The 24,656-nt window shown below is 40.5% G+C and overlaps 1 protein-coding gene and 1 long non-coding RNA gene across 2 annotated transcripts in view; one reads left to right on the top strand and one right to left on the bottom strand.

Annotated features, from left to right (window-relative positions):
* Positions 1–24,656, bottom strand: part of LOC114057899 — a 111,298-nt gene that overhangs the window by 48,766 nt on the left and 37,876 nt on the right. The gene's annotated exons all lie outside the window — the stretch shown is intronic.
* Positions 7,554–18,163, top strand: LOC114057900. Its single transcript, XR_003571331.1, has 3 exons — positions 7,554–7,594; positions 17,281–17,407; positions 17,866–18,163. It is a non-coding gene; the product is annotated as an uncharacterized LOC114057900 (long non-coding RNA).

The raw sequence follows: 24,656 nt of genomic DNA, 5'->3' as shown, positions 1-24,656 counted from the left end.
TAATCCATTAAATCCAGGCTAGCAGGGTAAATGACTGTCACTGGAAGCCTGACTTGTCACACTGCCACAGAGCAGAGTGAAGCCCTGGGCTCTTCCTCTGAAGCCAGGGTGACATCACCTCACACACGCTCTATTTTGTTTTGAGCTCCCTTCAAAAACGTCCATGAATGACACAATTATTTTACTTGAATGACATAATGATTTACCCGTTGTTGTGCAGCATCAGGGTCCGTCCCCCAGGGAGAAGAAGTTCCTTCTCTACCGCAAACTTCCTCTGTGTCTTTGAGAAGTGGCATACATCTATGCATTTAAAGATATCTCAGGAAACTAAAGGCACAGACAGATGTTTGCAATAGTATGCCAGCCTAAAAAACCTGTGTTAAACCTGTGCAGAATCTTGGCCATTCAGGTGTCCCAGTTCAGCCAGAAGTACAACCTCTGGCACAATGGGTGACACAGAGGCTTGGGCAGGAACAGCGTGAAATCACCCTGTCTGAGGTGGCTGATGGGTGAATCATGGCAAACACACACAGTAACACACCAGTGATTTCTGCTCTAAAGGAAAAAATAAAGACTGGCTGTTTAAAGAGGGGATGCGGTTCAGAAGATTTTGAACTCTCCTTTCAATCAAAAGTGGAGTTATTTATCACTGCAAACATCCGTTAAGTCTTAAGCCATTAAATCCTGTAGTGAAACAAGGATTGAAGCAAGAAATAACTGACCAGCCTAGATTCACAGGCTGGTACAGATGAAAAGAGAAGTGGATAGGCATCCTGGAGACACCTTGGAGGTACCCCATGATTTCTGGGGTTTGTTCAGTTTCTTTGATAGTCTCTTTCAAGGAATTAGGTACTGCTCGTGTCCATTCTTCTCCTCCAGTCTCTTGGCAAAGCAACCAGACCCCACAACGACAAGTTAAATAAAAAGGATGTTTGTCCAACAAAGGTAAGAAGCAAAAATCTTTACAGAGGAGAGAGGAAGGGGCAAGGCGTCACTGCCTCTTTCTGGTCACTGTTCAGCATTGCCTCCTGGTTCCCAGTTTAGACTTAGAATTGAGAAGGAATTATTCCAATAAAAACAGTAGTGCCAAATCAGTACGAGATCGGAAAGAGGACTGTGGTTTATCAGAGCAGCTTCATGATGAGGTTCTTCGAAGCCCCAAAGACACTGGCACCACTCCTAGAACACACCTGTAATCTCTGAAACCCTCACTGTAAACATCAGATTTTTCTTCCTCTTCTGTCATAGGGAAACAGGGAGAGGGCAGAGCAAAAGGAGGATTCAAAGAAGAAGTATCTGGTCCTAGCATCCTCTAGAAGAACTGAATTTGACATTTACTTGGCTTTCAGAGCTGTGGTCGGTGTTCGCACCCAGACTTGGCAGCTCAGCCTCAGCATGGGAGGCAGGAGGAAGCAAGTCACCGTCAAGGTCAGACAGAGGATGTGGTGACTGCCCCCCTGAGCCACCCGGGAGTTCATCAGGATATGAATGTCTGTGCAGGAGTAGGCACTGCTTCCAAAATGAAATCTGGACAGTGTTAATTTATCATGTCTAAGCCCGAGGTCTGAAATAACAGTTACCAGCATTTGTGGTTTTGTGTACACTTTGAAAGTTCTGGATAGCTGAAACTGGCTGGCTTTTTTAAAGAATTAAAGCACTTTTGACCTTCCTTTCAAATGCCCTCTGTAAACAGTGATATATATATAGGCACACTTTTACTGTTTTTTTGTAGAGGGGAAAAATGTGAACTTAACATAAAGTGAACTGGTAAAGGGAGGGCAGGGGTAGCTCCAAACGCAAAAGGTCTTGCTCTATTTCTTAAAGGTTCTCCTGTGCTAACAGCAATTAGAAAGTTCAGCTGTAATTTCACCCTTCATTCATACAGGACCTTGTCTCACCTTCAGCAGGAAACAAGGACTGAGTTAGGAGCGCCTGAATATAATAGCAGTCTGTGGCTGTAGTGCACTGCTGCCATCAATATAAATCTGTCATAAACACACTCGGGGAGGAAGAGGAACTTCCATACGCTGTGGCCTCTACATTTTTGGATGCAGATGCAGATTTATGGCACATGGGAAGCAATCAGCCTTTGAGCCAATGCGGACCTTGCAAGTGCGCAGGGCTGTGCAGACTGGTGTTCCTCAGCTGAACTGCACTTCCACAGCTGCGCTTGTAACCATCTCCTGCAGGACAGAGGAGTTGGGCTGAAATAAGGCTAAGGAGATGGTCTTGTTATGATGGATTTCCACAAAAATGTGGCCTACAAAAGGAAAGCCAGAATTTTTTAAGCTGTATTGGAACTGATTTGTTACAGTCTTCAAACTGCCATCCTGCACTTCCATGCATACTACATGAAATCTCCTGTTGCTTCCATTCCTATGTGGTATGTGAATGGGACACAGAGGCAATCTAGGGCTAAGAGGCTATCCTGTATGAGGAAACGTGGAAGAATTGGGCCCCAAAGTCACAACAATTCCAGCAGAACTGTTCAGCAACCTTTCAGCAAACTTCTAACTCCTGACAAAAACTAGAGCTCTATCTGGAAGGCAGTTACATCAAGTGACTGGATTAAGGTGATGATTCTTCTGAGTCATGGTATCTTAGGAGTGTTTTTGATAAGGGGAACTAAAAATGAAAGCAGTTTTGAGCAAACTGTTTGAAAAACAGCTCAGTGTCACTAATAATTAATGAAAACCAATTTTTCCAAGTCAGCCTAATAGAAGGCTTCCTACATGCAACCAGTAACTGATTAAGTGAGTGACTCAAGAAGTAAAATCACAGTTAGGTCTATTTTCTTCATCCTGGAAGGCCAAGTTCAATATTTTTCCTATGAGACATGCCTTACTATAAAAAGAATGTGATGTTTGAACATGAACGTCTCTGCTCTCAGTGCTGGCACACGAAGCATTTCCTACCCCTCCTGCCACATTTCAAGAGTGCAGGATGAATCACAATCATGTGGTTCACCTCCCTGCCAAATTCTTTTCTTCTGCTACCACTGCAAGTTCCTCCCAGACTGCTGCCAATAGTGGCTGTTCCCTAGCCAAGACCCTGGGGGCGAATGTCAGCAGGCAAGTGTCAGCGGGAGAGACGGGGCTCCGCTTGCCTGGCCTCCCTCCCTTCCTCCCTCCCTTCTTCCTTCCTTTTCCTCTGAGGACAGAAGCAAGCGCTGCGTTAGAGACCTGTAATCACGAGACTAGTTAATTAAATAGGTGGTGGAGTAAGTCAAAGGAGAAAAGTAGCAAGGAGGAGGCTGAAATAGAAGGAGAGAAGGAAAGGGGGATGTGTGAAGCTGGCTGGACGCTGCAGCTTGCACACTGCTGTGAGGTGGATGAGCACCACATCCTCCCTCCTACCCACCCATAGACACACTCTTCATCTGTCCATCCCTCAGCCAACAGCACAACACAGCTCTCAACTAGACAACGGAAGCCCCTTCACAGCAGAGCTCTGAGGCTGCCTAACATCATGGTGGGCTGTCTTCTGAGACTGTCGCATCAGGGCCCAATCTATGGTGAATGGGAGAGTGGGAAGAAAGGCATTAACTGAGAGAAGTTTGAGGAACGAGAGCACATAGGTCACATCACTACACTGCAAAAGGAGAATCATGCATAATTCTATTCTGTGTGCCAAGGTCATGATTTCAGCTGAGGCAGTGTGAAGGAAGGGGTGTGGGCTGCAATAAAAAGCACATGAGGTGAGGGCTGAGGGTATCTTGCAAGACCAGCAAGCACCCTCAGCAAGGTGCAAGAGCAGCTCTAACAGCTTCACCTGAGCTGCTGAGCCACCAGCTCTCCTACGAGCCAAGCTCACAAAAGTTTTCACCTCAGCTACAGAGATGAATGAGAAGTTCTGTGCCCTTCTCTAGGGTCTTTTCTACTGACATTGATTTTTATGCAGAAGGCATCCAGGAACTCCACTAGGGGTTGACAATACAATCCTGAAAGACAAAAAGATAGTGCATAGCACTTGCAAATCGTTGTCAGCTGAATGTACCCGCTAGCTGCTATTGAGTGCCTAGAGCACAAAGAATATAGTGAGTACTCCTGGTAACAACAAAATTATGGAAAATCCATGTACTCTTTAATGCAGAGCTTTCAGACAAAATAATCCTGCCTTTCAGATGCTTTTCAAACAACGTGCTGGTATTATTTACCTTTGCAAAAATCAATACCCACTTAGAGAAAGTATTTCCTATTCATGCAAAGAATGACAGTGGCAGCCCAGAACACTAGACATATAAGCAAGATTGGAGATTCAGGATCATAAAAGGTTCATTCTGTAAGGCACGACTGAAAGAATCTCCGCCTGGCCTTACAGATCACTATCTTGCTTCTAAAAGACTGAAAAATTATCAAGAGTAATGCTCGGCCACAAGAAAACCTTTACTCATCTTGGATGTTTTTACTTGCTTTAAGGTAGTGAAAAGGCTCTAGTTCAACTAGTTCATAACACTGAACTAGTGCTTTTTTTTTTCCCTAGTTATTCTCTGATACTTATATTCAAGCACTGTCTCCATCCCTCTGATGGCACTTCACTGATTTACAAAGAACTGCAACCTGGAACTTTTACAGCTTATCTTATGCTATAAAGAATATGAGACTTAAAACATGTACAGTAAATCTAGACTTATATTATTCTCCCAGGTTGATTCATTGTCCATAAAAGCAAGGAAGGAAAAGCACCCTGATGGATATTAAACTCTGGAATCTCTGAGCTCTAGTGTTTTGTTCTTCACATGCAGTGTTCCCATACCCAGACACCTCAGACTTAGGGACATCCTAGAAATGAATGCCCACCTTCCACAGACACTGCAGCTATGTCAACAATCCCTTTTTTCCTAAGCCTTTTCCCATACCCTAATCTTTTAAATTAAATTTAATACCTAAATCCCATACCCATACCTTAAACTTTCCCTGCCAAAACATTTCTAGGTTAGGTTTTTACTACCAACCATCTGCCTCTGGGTCAGTTCAAATCAGGAATTGCAGGCACGGTAAAGTTAAAGTGATGCCATCTACCCTCCATCTGCAGCAAACTAACCCTACACATGTGGCTGGTTACTGCAGATCAACCAGCAAGCAAAACCGACCCTAGATGCCACTCCTTTTGTGAGTTTTCTCTATGAAATAACTCACAGAAATAATCACAGCTCCAATTGGCTTTGCGGAAAAAAGATGCTGAATACAAATACATAAAATGCCCAGGGTTAAGTCTTGCTCTTTTTCTGTAACATGAGCAATCCATTGACAAGATTTTCCATTTTCAAAGTATTCCTTATTATGGTGCCGAGGCTCTCCACATAACAGAAAAGACAATCTTTGAGTAAATGTGCTATCGTTTCTGAAACACCTTCACAATAACCTTTTCTACCAGCTGAGGAATAAACCTTTTGAAATACATTCTTTTTCTTGCACGGAATAGGAAAGAATAGTGTGTGTTTTATAACAAAACTTAAACTCCTGAAACACACTTACAGGAAACAGAAACAGCAAAGTCTATCAGGCATGGAATGAAACATTAGAATACACCACCAATTCAACTTTCTGCTGTTCCATGCGGAACAACGGCATTGTCATTTATACAACGCCCAAAAGATCTACACATCAGAAATGTGGTACACTTGAAGATATTAAATTTTTCACTCTTGTAAAAAGTACTTCCCCAATGAAAGGTTCAGAGGACTAAGAACAAAAATACCCTTCAATTTAGAAGAAAAAGAAACTATTTAAATTGTGGGCCAATCCATTTAAAATAAATTATTAAAAACTTTCCCTAGATACATTAATCTATTCTATTCTAGAATTTTCAGAAAGCTGAATAAATTCTAGAAATAATAGTGTCTGACTACAACAAGATCAAACTATTCATGCTAAAAATATTGCCTTCTATTATTCTCAATAGCAAGTTGCTTTAGAAAACATAGCAGATTGATTTGAGTCTTTGAACTCAAGCTAGTCAGTGGTTTCACTAAGGTTAGCACAGGGCACAGCACCTTGGGTGTACCTTGACTCCCACAGTGATCACATAAGTTGGTAGTTCAGAATGAGTGTGTGGAAGAAAAACTGAAAGATTATTTTTCAGCGAGATGCAATGAGCAGAATCCAGCACCAGCATCAGTAAGTACTGTTCCCATGGGGAAAGGCTAGGAAAAACCTGTTTCTATCAGCAAATGTATCCTTTCAAATCAAACAGTCCCAAAATGATGACTACCTCAAAAAACAGCTTTTCAGTAAGAACTGCATTCATACTGCCAGCTCACATTCAGCATCCCAAATGTCATTTGCAGGCTACTTCTCTAGAGGATGTTTTCAATTACTTGGCTGTTTTTCTTGCTTCCCTACCCCCTCTGCTTCTCCCAACTATTATTCAGTCCCCATAAAAGTATTTCTGTTGAGACTGTAACTTGGGCATGAGACCCACCAGTGTATACCCTGTCTGCACATGCAAGTTAATGACTCATATTCTCTCATTACAGGCTGTTTGTAAGCTGCTTTACCTTTTCCTGGTCAGAAGAGTTAATTTTCAGCTGTACCAGAGCTCAGTTAAACCATCTAATCAACTCGATCAGTAAACTTGAGTAGTAAGTGTCTCATGGTTTTCCTTCTAGCGGTGTTTTGTTTTGTTTTGTTTGGGTTAGGTTTGTTTTGATTTTGTTTTGTCTAACAAAATACCTATTCAAGTTTAGAGAAACATATGCCATTTTTTCTTTAGACATTAAATAAGTCTAATGCATTTATTGCAACTGAAGAGGAAGGGACAGTCTGAGACACTGCTCCAATACTATTCAATGAACCTATCATTAGCACACACAGCTGATGCGATGGGGTTGCTTTGTTTTGTTGCTGGATCCACTACAAACACAAGCCATTGGCAGTTCAGTCAGCAACATATGAGAAGGGGCTTCCTCTCCTGCCGTACTGTTCCTGGCTGTTTGAGCATGAACAGAAAAGGTGGACAGATGCCAACTGGCAAAACAGATAGAAATAGCAGTGCATGATTCTAATATAAGCAGCAAAAAGACCAAACATCTCTCTCTCTCTCCCACTGACTAAGGTTCCCTTTGGCAAACAGCAGCAGGCTTTTGGACGCTTATTTCCCTCTGGTCAGGAAAGACAGCTTTAGTTACGTATTGTACAGTCTTTGGCACTGTTGATGTACTAGGGTAGTAAATAGAGGGCAAAAGGACTGATCAGCTACTAGTCAGCTCACAGACACTCCCCACCTCGATTTTCAAATTAAATTCCACATAACTGGAGGACTACTCAGACCAAATCACATGCACTGTAGAACACATGGGAAAGGGTGTGCACCAACAGGGAAAGGAAATGTGTCAACAGCAGTGACACAGTAATCCTGGCACATTTATGAAAGGCATGTTCACTGTGATCCACATCCTTTCTTCATTAATGAAGAAAGTTCATTAACAACTGCACATGGAACTTGCGCGTGTTTCAGCACGTATAGAGCTGGGCAGTGGGTGGACAACAATGTTTTAACAGTTTTCTTTCTTCTATTCTCTTCTTTTAGTGTCCTGCAGGATACTGGCAGCTAAACTGATGCAGACCAAGGCTGAACTTTCTAGCACTTTGCAGTAAGTACTCACAGGTTTTTTTTTCATAAACTATTCTTATTATTATGATTGTTATTATCATTATGACCATGATATTAATGTGTTCTGTGTTCTTTTTCTATAAACATATGCCTAGAAGAAGGCCACACAGAGAAAGGATAATGCCCTGATATTCTTCAAACCTTTAGTTATTTTAGGTTGGAGGAGCTCCTCAGCAACATGTGGTCTGTTTATGTTTAGTAACCCTTCAAGGATCTCATGAGTTTCTCCTCCCATGAATTTCTCCAGCCTTCATCTGAACTTTCATGAAATGTTAGTATCCAATGTCCTTTGGCAAGCAGTTCCACTGATCTACAACCTGCAGTGTGAAGAACCATCTCTGCTTGTTTTGAAATAGGCTACTACTGATTTTATTTGATACCACTCACTCGTGTTAGAAAAACTAGTCGAGTCAATCCTTACCAACTCTCTCCATGCCTCTCATTCATGACTTTGTAGACTCTTCTAAAGTCATTTCTCTTCTAGGCTGAAGAGTTCCAGCTTACTCAGCCATTTATCACTGAGCAGCCACCCAGACGGCAGCCTCCTTGGTCACCCTTTGGGCTGCTTTCTGTTCTACTACTCACTTTCTAGGATGAGCAGACCAGAACCACGTGCCTTATTTCTAACGACAAGCACATTAGCTTACAGGCTCAAACTTACCTTCAACCTGAATGCAACAATTTTTGGTGGGGACCTCAATACACAGCAAGTCTAATAGGAACCAGTACCCTATAGCACCAAAAGTGGTTCCACCAAATAAAAAGGTTTCTCTGAAAGACAAGTCTAATTTAAATACACACCTCTACTACTACCCTGCTGTAATGGAAACCAGTTCAAAGAACAGTTAGCTGAAAAGGCCATAGTACATTAGAAATCTCATTCTTTTTGCTTGTCTATGTAGGTGGGTGGGGAAGAAGGACCAGGGTGGATTGAGGGAGGGGAGAATGGTGTGTTTTGTTTATAATTTGTGTGATTTAGATGTGTGTGTTTTCCTATGGGAAGTGCCTAGCTCTAATGATCTAAAGTCAGTGTTAAAGGTTTGTGAATGGGTTACAGAATCAGCAATGGCACCTCCCATTGTTAGCTGTCTACATTTTTTATAACCACTTGCATACTTTTGGTCAACCACTGTAAAATAAACAGTCCTTCCCAAATGTTTTTGTTTTCTTTGACAGCACAGCAATAATTCACTTGGAATGTTCAGAATATAACAGCACTTTAAAGCTGTTGTAAAGCTGCCTTTTTATGATTTATGTTTGAATTGTTTTCAAGAAAAAAAGATGCCAGAACCACAAAAGTATATGAAATTAGAAGATGTATCATGTGTGCATATGCATGATGGGGGGGGGGGGGGGGGGAGCTCAAGTGGGAGACATTATTTTAAATAATTCCCATTTTGTGGGGAAGATCTGATCATTTTCCTGCGTCTTTGAAAAATGACTCAATGCAACAGCCAGAATAACTTCCGCAACTACCAAAATCTGATCAAGATGACTGGAACAAGTCTCTTTCAACATGAGCTCCTAGGACCTCATGTTTGCTATGCCCCTTGGATAGAAAAACACTCTTCTAACTGGACATTCCATCTGAAGAAACATTTTACAGATGGATCATTATATGACTGCAAATACAACTGGCAATTATACTCCAGGCTAGAGCAGAAACCTGTGAAAATGACACCAGTGTCTGTTATCATGCACTACCAAGATGCAAGTCCATGTGACCACAGATGTTTATAATCACCCAGAATCACCCTATTTATCTCTCTCACTTTTTTCTGAAAACCCTTGTCTCCAATGTGCGCAAGAGACCCTAAATTGTGCTGTAGGGGGAACAGGAATAAGCCCTACATTAAGTTTGCTCTTGAAGGCTCAGAGGTTATCAGTTTGGCCATCACACCTGCATTCCTGACAAACAGCTGGAGACCCAGAGAGGCCTGGCCCAGCTCAGTGCTTCTCCAGCAGAGAGCAGTGATACACTGTCAGTGAGCTCAGTCCTGGAAAGCAGGGCAGCTTCCAGAGAAAAGGCAAAGCTCAAAGCTCGCAAGCTTGCGAGTGGGAATATCAGAGGAGCTGGACTTGAAGAAAGAGACAAAAATGTGGAGTCATCTGAAAAGAAAATCATTAGGAACACCTGCAAAGGCAGAATCTGAGCCAGCAGCCCTCACTTCAGTAGAAATACTGACATGAGATGAGAGATGTGATCCTTGCAGCATTTTGCACTGTAAGCCCAGTGCAGAGGGCATTTGTACCACAAACTCCACCTTACTTCAAATTAGTACTGAATACTCTCTGGCAACCACTGCTAAATATGCACATACCTGTTCAAGTGATATCAAGAAGAAGACACTATGCTGCCAAGAGAATAGCACCTCTTACAAACTGTGTTTGAATTGCCATAGGCACTGTAATATGACCAGCTCAGGTTATGAGCAAGGCAAGATTTGCAGGCAGAAAACTACTCTTTTTTAGACCTGCCAATACTGACTTAAAAAACCCAACAAGCTTGTCCCAAGTCTTTGTCCTTTATATAAGATGCTCCACGTATTACAAAAATAGTCTTACACGTATACACAGGCACATCCACGCATACTGGCACTTTTCCATTTACACCTTGTGTGTATTTTATCCTTGTGTATATTCTCTATATAGCCACTACCAGTAATAAAAATTTCAAAATATCAACACCCCTTAGGCAACGAAAGGTACTGAATGTTAAATTACAGATTTCAATCCTGTGGTCTGAGCAACAGGTAGACAGATGATAGCCTTAACTGTTCCAACTCCAAAGGAGCTGATCTGGACCCCTAGAAGCAGGTTTTCCCAAGTAGAGAGGTTTTCCTCTGTGCTAATAAAACAAATGTTGGGCTTTTCATCTGAGGATGTCAAAATATTTCATAAAGCAATAGACTGGAATTACCATTCCTATTTTATACACGATGAAAACTGAAGCATGTGAAGTATACTGTCTGGACTTGAAGCTGGACAGTCAAGTTTTACGTTGTACACTGATGCTTCTTAACTTGCTTGTGGTCAGCTTGCCACTGCTTTTTAGCCTATTACATCTCCTCAGATCTCTGCCACTGCCACCTCAGTATTTCACCACTTCCCTTCTCTCCTGTCAAAATCAACCTGCTCTCTCCTCCCTGGCTGCTGCCTCATCTCCCCTCCACCCTCCTGTGACAACAGTATTGGTGGGCATGCTTGTACTCCTTGCACAACTTTCAAGCCAGTGCTCCCCACAGTGCCCTGGCTCAGCAGGAAACCTAGTTTAGTGAGAGTCACCTCCTTGTGTGAAGCTGATTTAAATCATAATTTATCTCTTTTGGCTTTGTGTCCCACCTGTAGATACAAGTCTGCTCTTAACATGAAAATAACCCATAGAACACCTAGTATATCACACAAATTGTATTCTTTCAAAAGCATTGCTAGTTCAGCCTTAATATTTGCACTGTATCAGAATTTACAGAATGGATCAGGTTTGAAGGGCCCACAGCGGGTCATCTGGTCCAGGCTCTCTGCTCAAGCACGGTTATCCTAGAGCACCTTGCACAGAATTGCACCCACACAGTTCTTGAATATCCCCAGTGAGGGAGACTCCACAACCTCTCTGGGCAGTCTGTTCCAGTGCATGGTCACCCGCACAGTAAAAAATCTCTTCCTCATATTCAGATAGAACTTCCTATGCATCAATTTCTGCCTGTTGCCTCTTTTCCTATTGCCTGGTACCACTAAGAAGAGCCTGGCTCCATCCTCCTGGCACCCCTGCCTCAGACACATATATACAATGATAATGTCCCCTCTCTTCTCGAGGTTGAACATGCCTAGTTTGCTCACTTTCCTTACAAGAGATGCTCCTTTAGCAGCTTTCTCCATCATCCTATGCTGTACTGCCAAGTGGTGTGTTTTATCTGTGGATCACTCCAGATGGTCCTGCAGATCAGCATATCAGTAGAATAAATGGTAAGAAAAATAACCAGGAAAGGAAAAACCAAGGAATTTATTGGAAAGACCCTTTACCACACACTGATCTTACATACTCCCCTTGGAGCCAACATCCTTGTTTCTGTTTGATTCTAAAAATGGAAAAGATCCTTTCTATTTGTCATCAGTGTCCTGAAATTAAAGTTTGGCCCCCTGAAAAGGTAAAGAACTATTTTTTATTTAATTGTTATTATTATTTCAAAGAGAGGTGATATTATTTCAAGGACAGCCTCTGCTAGGGCTTTCTGATATCCTCTCAACAAGAGAGCTTAAGCAGGTAATGTTCGCTTTTCCATAGGTGCCTATGTGACGGTTTGGACTTGGCTCCCTGCCAAATGTCCGAAAGTTACGACAGTAGCCCCCTTTCCCCCTCCTTTCTTTCTTTAAGTTAAAGGAAAAAGAAACTATAAAAAATTAAAGAACCCAAAGTCAAGCTGCTTATATAAAAATATATCTATATTTACGTAAATTTCAATTATGTACAGTTAAGATGCTATATACACAGTAAAAGGGGGTCCACCCCCCGAAGGGATAGGGAAAGGGGATAAAAGGGGACGAAAGGGAATAAAAGGGACACCGAACAGGTATACTAGATCAGACTATACTAATAACTAACAAAACAGATCTCACCACGTCCCTTAAAACAGCAGGATCGGCAGTCACAGCCAGCACTCTCCAAACCTCCATGTGGCAGGACGGTGGACTCTGCAGGTCTCAGCCTTAGATAAGCGAGACCAACGCAGGGACCCACTGTTCCCAAACCTCGCCGGAAGAGAAGAGAGCGAGGTCTCTAATCTCCGACTTATTTATACTCTGGTTTACGTAAAAATTGTGTGGAATACTGGGTACTTGGCTACTTCCTTGGTTACAAACTGGTCACCAGGAAGGCCTAGACTAAAACCATCACAACCTGGAAGGCATAATACAATCAAAACACTCCTCTGTGCACACAGCAGGAAAAAAAGCTTTGGACAGATGGTTGTCTGTTCCAGAAAAAATTCTGGTTTTAACTGGTATTTTTTGTAGCTCACTGCTCATCAGTACCAATATGATTCATACTGACACATCTTTGTAAGCCCTTGTAGTGACCTCTTGTGCTTTTAGGAGAAGCAAGAAAACAAATTTCTTTCATAATATTGAAGAAATTTGATTAAAAAAAAAAGGCACAAAAATTCAGCTAGAGTTTTCATTCAGGACAGTGACTCCAGGATAGTGATGAGATGTTATGTCTGTGACAGCACTTGTTACCAAGCCTGTAAGAAGCAAAGTGATGTTCTCAATATCCATAACATGTTCCACTTTCAAGGAGTGGTTCTGGAACCAAGAACTTTAGGTCACTTTCCTAAGTTGAGCATTCAAGGATACAGCAGAGGAAGAAGGATCAGAGTGGTACCTTTCCCAAAAGGAAGACACAGAGCAAGGTGAATTTTGGAGGACTGGCTCAAATTAAGTAACACTATGCTTCACATTCATCCTGGTAATTGTGATCTCTTGCCCTATGAGAGACTCCTTTTGAAGTGATCCAACCCTGGGGCCATGCTTTTGGGCAGCAGCAGCAAGGAAATCAGTGCTTATCACACCTCAACCCGGGCTCCCCAGCTAGGGAAGAATGCAGGCTGCTTCAAGGCTTGGGAAAGTGCAGCCCTGCTGTTTCATGTCAACATTCCTCCCCCTCTGCCTTTCCCAAGGTCAGAAAATCCTTTTTTGTTCTTATCAGTTCAAACAAGAACAATGAATTCCTCAAGCCCACAAGAATGTGACAAGGTGCCAACAAAGCCAACCAGGAAGGTGATGTATGGTCTATAGGCTGCAGCTTGAATGAATCGCTTCACAAACCCATGCTGCAAGAAGGGAATTGAAACAGCTTAGAGCCTCTATTTCTAGTTCTCCCCTTCAAATATTCACCTGCCAAGTATCCCAGATAAAAGCAGTATGTGTGATGCTAAAACATCACATGCCCTTTGCTTTTGTTACCAGGAATAACTGATTTAACAAAGCATCTAATCAAATTGGTATCACAGCAGTGTAGTCTACACAGCACTGGTGAAGGCAGAGTTGCACTTTCCATTATAAACCCCTATACGAGAGAGTTTACAACTGGCTGTAACACCGGCTCACTGAGCACAACTTGGTGCACACAGCTGTCAGACAGGGAGCAAATTATTTTTATCACATTTCACAAATAATTGTTTGGTTCTCTTAAAATCATACTAATGTTTTGTAAAAAAATTGAAGCTTACCACATCCGGATGCTTTTTAGTACGTATCTTCCAATTATATAAGTACACACTGATCTCCTAGTCACCTAGTCTGATTGGGAAAATAAAAAATAATAACCAACATATTCAGTCATAAAAAGGCAGCTTAGGAGGTGCATATTCTGGGTGTGCAGGGATTCAGACTCCTTGCTTGAATATGCCTTCTAGGTAGAATTCACATAATGCTCGACACTGCAGAAATTGGAACTGTTTCATACTAAATTACACACATGATGGTGAAAATTCACAGCCCAAACAGAATGGCAAACTGGTATCTAAAATGCTCAGCCCACACATGGGATCTTCAGGAGCCAGTGACTGAAACAAAAAGTTTCTAGCCTTGCTGTGAGTTATGCCTGTGCATTCCTACCTGTGCAGATGCAGCTCCCACCCCTGTGCAGGCACAGTGCATGTGCAGGAGATGCTCAGCTGTGTAGGCAGCAACTGATTAGCTCTCTGGAATAGCATGGATGCTATTGCTGGTATGAAGAGCACAGCTTTGGTCCTAGGGAGAATACTTTCTGGAAAAACCAACCATGATTCACCGTAAAACTTTCTGATGTATCAATCAGGATACCACATCAATGGCACAGAATGGCTGTAGAGGGGAGATCCACCAGCCAAGGCTCCCCATGGGCAACAATCTTGCACTACTGTTCTAGCTGAAGGCAGGAGTCTGTAGAAAAAACCGGCTTACAGCTTGCCAGTGTGGATTTGTCATACCTCCTCAGTCCTGTACCTTAGCACTAACCTATGTAAGTACGAAAAATTTTGTTGGTGCTACACCTGTGGCATCCAGCTGTCTGCCTGCAGCTCCTCAACATAACTCTGACAGGTGCCTCACGGGTGCAGGAACATCTTCACCACAGATGGATTTTTCCTATTTTACATCACCTCAGATCAGGAAATGCACTACTCAGTAGACTCCAGTACTTCTCCTGCTCCATCACCTACCTCATCTACATCCTATTCCACAAGTATACATACCACTGGGATGCCAGTTGCAATTGGTACACTAAATCTATGCATCTCTGTCTTGCCTATGTATCCTCAGAAAAGAAAGCACCACTGTATCTCCTGCTGTTAGACTGTGACAACCTGACTTTGCTGGATGTCCTGGGTCTAAGTTGGCTGTGTTTGCCATCTAGTGAGTGAGAAACACAGCAAGGAAGAAGAAATAACATACCTGCCTAATGGAGCATGGTGCTTTTCAGATGAACTTTTACTGCTTGTGCCAATAACTAATAATGCACTAGCAAATGGGCTGCAGTGTACTGAAAAAGCTGTGACATCTCTATAATGAGAAATCCTAGTATGGCTCTGGATTACTGCATTTTCCCCAACAAACGGCGAGAGAGAGTTGGCATTGTGTGAGGCTCCAGCATACTGCTCATCTCTTAAAACAGCTTCATTTGAAGCTGGACTTGGTCTTCCACCTTTAATAGACAGACTTGCATATCTTTAAAAAAGCAGTTTTCTTTAACTAAACACACGTGTGTGTGTGTGTGTGTGTGTGTGTGTGTGTGTCCCAAAAAAAAAAAACAACAACCAACCCAAAATCCCTGCCCTAAAGTCATACTTTATACAACATACCAAAGCATTCAAGTAAGTAATTCATATGCTGGGTTGAAAAGGCTTATTTGGAACTACTGCAGTCTGCCGAGTATGCATACAGGTCAGGAAAATGTCCTCCTCAGAGATTCCCACATAAAACTTAGTCAAGTAGAAGAGGAAATGCTTCCTTCTGACAGTCACCTTACCACTTGTACTGACTGGAGTTGTACTTGCGGGCATGGATCTAAGCCCGGAAATACTCGTGCAGAAGAGTACCCCTGGATTACACCAGTCAAAACCATCGTTCCATAAATGCAGCATTTCTGATGGGTGTAGTGTATTGACAACAGAGATGAGACATGGCGTAGAGCCCAAGCTCATTCCCAGACACATCATGCTCGGACTGACCTCTGTGCTGCCTTGGTGGGACTTGGTAAAAGACAGGGAACAGGAGAAAGAGAGGAAAGCTGGGCTACTGGGGCTAGCACGGTAGGTTATGGAAGCAACAGTTCTCACTGGGAGCAGACAGGATGCTGAAGAGGAGACAGGATGGCAATGAAGGCTGGTAGAAGAACAGTTGAGATCTACCACTTTGAAAGACTGGTTCACTAAGGTTCATGATGTGTCCTGTGGTACTCAGTGAGTTTCTTAAAATCTCAGATGCTGGAGTCAAATGCATATATAAAAATACTAAAATACATCAAAATTAAATTATTTTTAAAGGAAAACCTCAAAATCCTGAAGGCAAATATAAAACCAGCTACTTTTTAAAGTCTCTTATGATTTTCAGCCATTCTCATGAAGACTGGTGTATATATTCTTTTTTAGAAGTACTTCTGTACAGTTACAGAAATTACATAAAGAAGGCACTGAGGTACTTTTCAAAATTACATATATAGTTTTTATACAAGAGAGTTTTTGATGTTTTAAGAGAAATTACAACTAAGGGGCAAAGCAGAAGAACACCAGGGAACAAAAACTGTACATTATCATTATAAATTTATACTTCAGTTTCGCATGACATAGTGTTGGTTGTCTCTATCTGCTCTACAGTCTGCTGGCTCAGCTAAATGGAAATTACAAAAACTTGGAGCCCTTTCAAGTAAAATATATAATTTTATTGTACTCAGTTCACTTTTGTCTTTTAATTATAATTCAGACCTTACTAAATTGTTCATCTACACCACATAAAGATAAAAAAGCCTAAACCTCGCTGAAATTAGCTCCAGTTCTCTATTAAAACACTTTTTATATCAAGCTTGAAGAACAACAAGGGTATTTTACCTAAGAGAGAGAGTATGTTAATCCATTTCACTTCAACTGCACACGATGTTAACACACGTTACAAGCAGAGATGCTGTTTGGCAGCCTCTATTCTCACCTCATAAAACAAACAAATGAATTTTGCGCAGTTTGGCACAAACCTCAAACAGCTCAAGAAAGGCCCCAAATGACATACAAGCAGATATCACAGGATGGGATTGAACTGTAGTAAATAACCTCATCATCACTATCTCCTGCACCTAACACAGGCACACCCTGCTGCAGCATCTTATTCAAATAAATAAATATTTGCATAGCAAATGAATGCACATTTTTAATATAAACAAATTATGCAGTAGGATTAATTAACAATCTCCCCTTCTGAAATGGTGTCAAAAAAAGTCAACTGACCGCCTAACCAAAATTACAGCTCCAAAGTAACATTTAACAAAATTCTGTACACAGTTTATCATGTACTAATTTTGTGATGTCTGTTAAAGGAGACTCTAATTTTCCATGTAACCTAAACAAGCACTTTCATCTGAGGGGAAGAGTGATAAATGAACTAATCCTGCTTGTTGCCAATTTGAAACCACTTTGCTCTCAGAAGGATTTCCTTCACTGACAAATGACAGTATTCAGCACCTGGAGCTCAGGGACCTCACCAAGTTTCCAAATAGCTGGAGCAGGGCTTCAAAGGTCTCCAGTAATGAAAACAAGTGATTGGCAATATGGTATGCTTGATCTGCTCCTTTCAGTTACAATAATGCCTTGTTTAGTTGGTTGCTAGTATCATGCTATTAGTAAAATGTCTGTATCATTATTCAGATCTCAAATGCTATCTTGTCTCCATATTTCTTCCTGAAAAAAAATAAGAATGGGCATTTCTGTTACACTATCAAAGCCAGTATCCCTTCTGGAACCGTTGTCAGTGAGGGACACTTAGTATAAGAGCAAGACAAGCACACAGAGATATTTGCCATAATGGTACCTCAGTTTTCACTGATTTATGGCTCTAGGACTTCCTGAACATAAGCTCTGATATTAAATAGCCCAAGACAAAAATCACATTCTTTGAGCCTATCCAATTAATCTTTGAATCCCCATAAACTCTTCCAGTTTCTGTAACATCCTGTAATAAGGTGTTTCAATATGCCTTGTATGATGAAGCATCTTCTTTTGTTTCTTTCAGATCTACCACCTACTACTTCCATTAAATGACCTCAGTTCTGCTACCAGAAGAATGACAGCAAACATCTCCCTTTCTATGTGCCGAGACTGATCTTTGAGACCCCCTAAACGCATCCCACCCACTGTCACCTTCCTCCTGGCCAAAGAGCTCTGCTCTCTTAGATTCTTCAGCTAAATTCTTTCTATACATCTAGTTGTTTGGGTAGTTAACAATTCCCATTGCTCTGGGGTCATGCAGCACATGCAAAGTCACCCTTACTTTGTCCTTTACAACTCAGTGGAGCAGTGATTCTTTTCTGATTATAACATGAACTCAGGCATCCTAAAAATCCTGCAACCCCTTTCAGCACACTGCTCTAGGAAGAAGCCTGTTCCTTTCTTAAATTCCCAGCCACATAACTTTGCCCCAAAGACAGGATAAACTACATGGCAATGGCTTGAAATTTGGGGCTCATTCCTTTTGTTTCTTTTCTTCTCTGGCTTATTGACAAGCCTTTCCTGCGGCTATACAGAACACAGCATATTTTGGAAATAGCTGTACTGGAACTGCCACATGCCAAATCTCTGTCCTCTGCTGCAAAACATCAGCTTAGCTGCAACCTTTTCTTGGGACCTCTGGCTTCCCCAAAAGTTCAGTCTGCAGAAGGCAGAGGAGGTAAGGTAAAACTGGGGACAGGTATGCTGGTTTTACCTTGTTCTCTTTACAGTGTCCAGAGATTAACAAGAAAAAAAAAATCTACAGCCTGTGGCTGTTCCACCAAGTTACCAGCATTTCCAAGATTCTTGTTAAGCATGAAGAGTACATATTCTCACTATTTATTTTTGTTTATGGTTTCTTTGCTTTTTAAACTAACCTTCTTAAATTCCCATTACGAAATCAGGCACTGCATGTGCAGGTCCAGCTAAATTAGTTTTGCAGCAACCCACCTTTGCCCTGAGCTGCTCTAAATTGCTCCTCACAACATTCCAGTTTTGGAATATTGTGGAAACCCAGGATCTCTCAAATGGTAACACAGTCTTCCCGCTGTTAAATTGTCCCCTTCAGCCAAGGAGACAATAGCTTGAAGGATCTGGTTTCTCTTCTGAGAGCTGCAGCAACTGGACCTAATTTGGAATTAGAGTCGAATTTTGTGGTGAAAACGGAATCACTGTCATCACATTGTTTCTGTATAGAACTCTGGGTAGATGTGGACAGTTGATAGATTTTTACATCCACTTCAACATCTGCTATTCTCCAGAAAGTTAAGAAAATGGGGAAACTAAACAACCATTGAGCTACATCAACATGACAGAGGCAGATACTGCCGTATTTGGCAATATTTTTAATGCTTGAATTAACTTGATTATAAACATATTTTTAAAAGTGTGTAACTGGCCCCCCAACTTTATCTGCAACCTCCATAAAATATTACATGAATCTACCTTGACATGTTTCAGTTTCACAAATCACTTTTCAAAGGTTTTACACCTACAGTGCAGAAGTTGATGCAGCAGGAATAACCCTAAAGGTAGCAGGAATGTTACATTTCAGTGCTGTTCCTAGTTGTGCTGTATATTCCTTTCTATATTCCTCTGAGCAAAACAGTGAATGCTATTTTTGATGACTATAAAAGGAGATATTACTGCCTTTATCCCAGTTTAGGCCACAAACCTTTATAGAAGTGCTCAGACTTTACTGCGATAGCTAAAGACTATTTTTTCAAGTGTTAGAATGGACAAAAAGTCTAGCAGAACATATTAGGAAACACCTCTAATTCATGCAACCTTCCACTGACATAAACCAGAGAAAAAGGGAAAAAAACCCCTTCCTATCAGGTGGGGACAGTAACTGTGCGATACTGCAGAAGATGCTCTAACCCAACACTTCCCTGCCATCCCTGCTGCCAGCAGAATTTAGCCTCTGCAAGGGAAAGCTGCTGCTGCTCTCCCTGTAAGCCCTGGAGGAGAGCTACGACAGAGGTACCTCTGCTACCTCATCTGCCTGGGGACCTGCCTCCTTGCCTGGCAGCACCCAGGTGCAGTTCACCTCCCAGCACCCACTGAGGGCATTTATGCAATTGAAATTTTGTTTGTGCAAAATCACCCATGGAATAAGTCAACTGATGCCACAGACTTCTACCACAGGTATATCTGACTTGTCATTTTGAAAGAGTGCTTTTAATTCATATCTTTGATTTTGTTGTTGTTGTTGTTGGATTGGGTTTTTTTTGTTTATTTGTGGGTTGATTTTGGGGTGGGGGGTTGTTTTTTGGGGTTTTTAGTTTATTTGTTTATTTGAGGAAGAAGAGAATTATAGAATCATTTAGGTTGGAAAAGACCTTTAAAATCATTGAGTTCAACCATAAAGAACAGCAGTGCAGTAGGTATTATTTTCTTGCTCTGCCTGTATTTATTACATCTCACCTCATGCTATTGGGATGAAATTCAGTAAATCCCAATGTAATTTCTACCACAGTATTACCTGAAATTCAGCATATTCACAATTCTTTCTATCTAATAAGTACACTTCGTTATGCTTAACTAACATGGAACATTTGGAAATGTTTGAGTATTAATGTGGAAAGTTTTTCACCTACAGAACTTATTTGTAACGTGTTCAGAGTTTTTCTCTCTCACAGGCATAAATAGATGGGTCTATAGATACAATTGTAGATGTAGATACATTGCTAGGGAATCAAAGGTGTTGTAACAGGACAAACTGTCCCATACTCACGTTCATTAAAAATACTAATATTTCTATTCAGTGTTCAGAAAAGTTCTCCTGCAGCACACTACCATATACTACCATATCTAAAGCAGGTAAAGAAATGACAGAAAGCACACAGAAATTACTGCAGACTCTCTGCATAGAACAGAAATAATAATCTTTATTTGTGTTACATAAAAAGATGTAAAAGTTGGGAGACATAATTCCAGTATAGGAGTCCCAGATACTTTACACCCATCAAAACACATATTCTTCATTGTAGGAGATGTTGGAATTACTATTTCAGCTGAAATTTCTTATTATTTAAATATTAACTATAATATAGAAGCATACTGAACTAGAAATTAAGACCTTAAGAGCATTTGCTGTGAGTCAGAATAAAAATCTATTTCTAGAGTGGTGCCAGCTCAGACAGTGGCTAATAATGGATCCTGAGGCAAGATACACGTGGCAAATATGGAATGACATTTCCTGCATTTTTGAAGTGGGAGATGGCACTAAGTCCACTGAGTTTAAAAACACTTTCTATATAAGGTCTGTAAAAATCCTTTCTCTGTATCTTACTTTTTTTATTTTGATTTGCCTAATATTTTTGTAAATCAATTTACACATCTAACATGAAGAACTTTCATACTAACAAACTCAACAATTTAACTGTCGTTGTGTGAAAAAAATACTCCCTTTTGCTTGTTTTTACCTAAACAATTTCTGTTGGTCTTCTAGTTTTTAGATTTTGGGAAATAGTAAATAATTATTTTCCATTCATGTTCTTTACTGAATTAATGAGATGTACAGGTCTCAGTCCTATTTCTTCTTAAGTTTCTCTCTTATTTTTAATTGAGAAGATCTACTCTGTTTATCTCCCCTTGTGGGGAAATAAATCTGTATCTCTGAACAATCTAATATTCATCTGCTCTTCTTCAGATTGATTATTATTTGTATTGTTCGAATCCATTAAAAATCCAAGTGGGTCAATGAGTTATCTATGTTAGAATAATGTTTTACATTTTATTCTCTTTTCCTTTCCTAACAGTTATTAATATTTATTCCTTCTTTTGATCACTGCCATAATAAAACCGGTATTTTGCAAGAACTATTCATCATGACTCCAAGTTCTCTTTCTCATTCGGCAATAAATACCTCAGAGGTCACCTTTGCAAAGGCAGAGCTGCTTCTCATCACCTTGAACACAGTAACACAAAGCACTGCCTGCCATTGAATTGCCAAGCCTTTAAGTAGTATGAGTTCCTTCTTTAACTGCTCACCATTTATTTTAGTATTAACTACTTTTTTATCATCACAAATTCATAACTTCACACAATTAGTTCCAAATTATTAATTTTGAGCAGCATAGGTCTCAGCACAATTCCTATTGGAAATATACAGGTATATTGTAAAAGCTTCTCTCTCATTCCCTGATCACTTAATTCCTTTAAAGTACTCAACGAATAATACTGAAATTAACTATTCTGGAAAACAAGACACATCACACTGATTGAACCATCCCTGGCCATGCACTTACTAGTCTTCTTTCAGAGAACTGCAACAGGTTTGTGATACATAATTCCTTTCTAAAAACAAAGCTTACGGCTTTATTTATTTATTTATTTAACTTATTTTACCTAGCAATGTTATACTTATCCAAGTTTTTATAGTTTTGGGGTTTTTTCCATAGCTTATACCTATTTGCCTGGAGTGGGGATCAGATCTACTGGCCTGTAGTTCCAGGAGCTTTCTTGATGTCCTAATGGCTGCCACCACCTTCTCTGAGGCTAAGCCATCTACCCTATGCCCTACAGCTATGACTTTACTGTAAGAATTTTAGAAATTTCATATTTCAATTTGATCTGACTTCTTTGGTGAACAGTGTCTGTTCCTGACAATTTGTCACTACTGATTTATTGATCTGCTTGAAAACTCCTTCACCTGTATTCCAACAGTAGACAGCTCCTCCAAATCCTTCCCTGTAAAGAAAGGTTCTGGTGTGGAAATCTTCTTCAATTCTTCTAAGATACCTAAAATTTGTGTTTTTCCACTCCTGTGGCCTTGCCTTACTTGAGCTCTCCTTTTACCTGTTCAAGAGTCATTGTCTCTACCTGCTCTTCAATGACCTCCTGTTTCCAGCATGTATGGAAGTGTTTTTATTAATACTTCCAAGCCCCCCCCCATGTTATTCCTCAGCACCTTTTTAGTCCTCATTCATCAATGCTTTGCATTTAACATGCTTCACATTTAACATAAACATATTTTCTTATCTCCTTCATTTGGACATGACTTCTACTTTTTGCGAACTGTTTACTTAAAATTCTCCTCTCCACTCATCTCCTCAGAAATGGCAACCTCTTCATAATTTTTGAAGTAATTTTGATAGCTGGTATATACATACTTGGAACACTTAAGATGTCTGTAAGCAGTCTTCTTGTTGAGTGAAAGTCACTTCACCCTAATGACCCTTCCTTTTAACCTCACTGGTATGTTGTACCTACTTATGAACTCAGATATGACTGTGAAGAAATTACAGTGAAGCAGAAGAATGATTCGGTAGGACATCTTTGCCCTTTATGACTATATGACTGTATGAATTTTATATATGCTTTTTTTATATATAAGAGAATTTGAGGTTCCTTTTCCCAAGAATAAATAAAATGGTCTTTGCTCTGGAATCGTGCATTCATGTGCAGACCCAATGACGGGTGACTGCGTATTGCTGGACTTTAAACACTGGCTGACTAGCTTCCATTAAATGAATCTGTGGCATCAGATTCAGCTTCTCATAAATACTATTCCTCAGTTCAAGAACACATTTTTGAGGATTTCAGAGAAAAGACTCCAGAGCCTGTATTTAAATTTATCCTTCAACAGCTTTAGGCAAACAGGTAGAGCAGTGTGGGCCAACCTGCAATTCTTCTAGCCATGATAAAATTTTTATTTGCATGCAGAATACTATTTCAGAGGCCATTTATTCATCACTTTTAATTAATGCCTTAAATTTCATTAAGATATCTATATTCTAAACAAGTATTATTTTTGTCAATACTGATATTCATTGCTTTTCTATATTAATCCAATATTTGTATCATCATTCATCTAAAAAAACCTGTGTCGATAACCACTTTACAAGAAAACTAATTTAGTGGCTCCAGGCTTTTTGCTGTTACTGAAAGACCCTGACTTCATTAATTCTTTAGTTGGAATTTTGCTTCCAGAAATACCTGTGAGGATTATTTCAGAGGTTCATTTCCTAGTTCTTAGATGTTTAATTGTCTAATTTGTAGATGTGATCAGGTAGTGTTCTAAGTACTATAAATGGCAACCACAAATATTTCCTGAGGTGAATTTGCAGGCAAAAAAAGGAAGGCCTTTTTCAAAACCATACTAGAAATGTGTTTTTAATTGTAGATAAAAGCATCCTCAGCAGTACTAAAATACACTTAGAGGTGTCATACCCTAAGTGGCAAAGGCTAGGCTCATAGTTGTTAGACAGTGGCTATGTTTAGTGAAGCTGTAAATGTTATGTGGTGACAAGTACTAGTTTAGGCTTGGCCTTTTCAAACCTAAATTACTATGGACTGAAAAAAAAACTGGGCAAAGGCACCTAGGATCTGTTTGCCTATTTGTACTTCACTGCATGGTGTCTCTCGCATGTATACCCATGGAATAAAAGTGCAGGCGCTGCTTCTTCTAACTACACGTGAGTCTGGGACAAATGCTACTCTGAGATACTCTCTTTCAACTTCTGGTAATTTCAATAGCATCACAGGCTCTGGTCTCTCATCCTCAGATGTAGATTAAAAGAACAAAAGGTAAAGAGCATGCAAGATAGACATATATAGTCATAAATCTCAGATATATAGACATATAGTGTCCAATACAGTCTTCCTTCTATAGGATATTTGGGGTCCTAAAAAGACTCCTAAAAAGATGACATTTGATTATTGAAGATGACTAGTAACCCTGCTGGCAGCACTTACTACAATTCTGGCAGACCACAGCATTGCTGCTCTTCAGTTTTCTGATGACTTATCGCAGCCTATACAAAAATCCCAGAACAACAAAACCAATACTAATTTTAAATAGTGAGTGCA

This window comes from Empidonax traillii, unplaced genomic scaffold (genome assembly GCF_003031625.1).
Source record: "Empidonax traillii isolate 1590-97213 ecotype Southwest subspecies unplaced genomic scaffold, ASM303162v1 scaffold153:size895095, whole genome shotgun sequence".
Classification (NCBI taxonomy): domain Eukaryota; kingdom Metazoa; phylum Chordata; class Aves; order Passeriformes; family Tyrannidae; genus Empidonax; species Empidonax traillii.
This window is presented reverse-complemented; position numbering and strand designations above follow the sequence as displayed.